This window comes from Sinocyclocheilus rhinocerous, unplaced genomic scaffold (genome assembly GCF_001515625.1).
Source record: "Sinocyclocheilus rhinocerous isolate Xijiao unplaced genomic scaffold, SAMN03320098_v1.1 scaffold1312, whole genome shotgun sequence".
Lineage (NCBI taxonomy): Eukaryota > Metazoa > Chordata > Actinopteri > Cypriniformes > Cyprinidae > Sinocyclocheilus > Sinocyclocheilus rhinocerous.
The window spans coordinates 361,461-361,862 of record NW_015639805.1 but is presented as its reverse complement, the minus strand read 5'-3'; the positions used below and the strand labels follow the sequence as shown (position 1 = coordinate 361,862).

The following is a 402-nucleotide window of genomic DNA, read 5'->3' as shown; positions in this document are numbered from 1 at the left end:
CAGTGGTGGAAATTTTGATTCTTTCAAGAGATTCGTTCATTTTCAGTTCGTTCACCAAAATGATTCGTTCAGATTCGTCCACTGATTTGTTCATATTACATAAATACACCAGCAGGTGGCGAAAAAGAGTGTCTTATGTGTTACGAACGTATTTACTTGTTACAAAAAAGTACGAACGAGATATGTACCAGTTCATTCAACTCGTTCACGAACAACGTGTACCAGTTCGGTCATTTCATTCACTTCACGAACGAGGAGATCTCTCTCGTTCAGACTCAAAAGAAACTCATTCAGTGAAGGGCGTATTCGTTCACTACATTCAACAAATCACATGCTCCGTCACATCTCATGCTCGAAGGCTATTGGCTCGAGGTTTAGTCATTCTTTGACAGGATGAAACAG

At 40.0% G+C, this 402-nt stretch overlaps 1 protein-coding gene across 3 annotated transcripts in view; it reads right to left on the bottom strand.

Annotated features, from left to right (window-relative positions):
• Positions 1-402, bottom strand: part of LOC107752138 (mevalonate kinase-like) — a 10,064-nt gene that overhangs the window by 7,320 nt on the left and 2,342 nt on the right. The gene's annotated exons all lie outside the window — the stretch shown is intronic.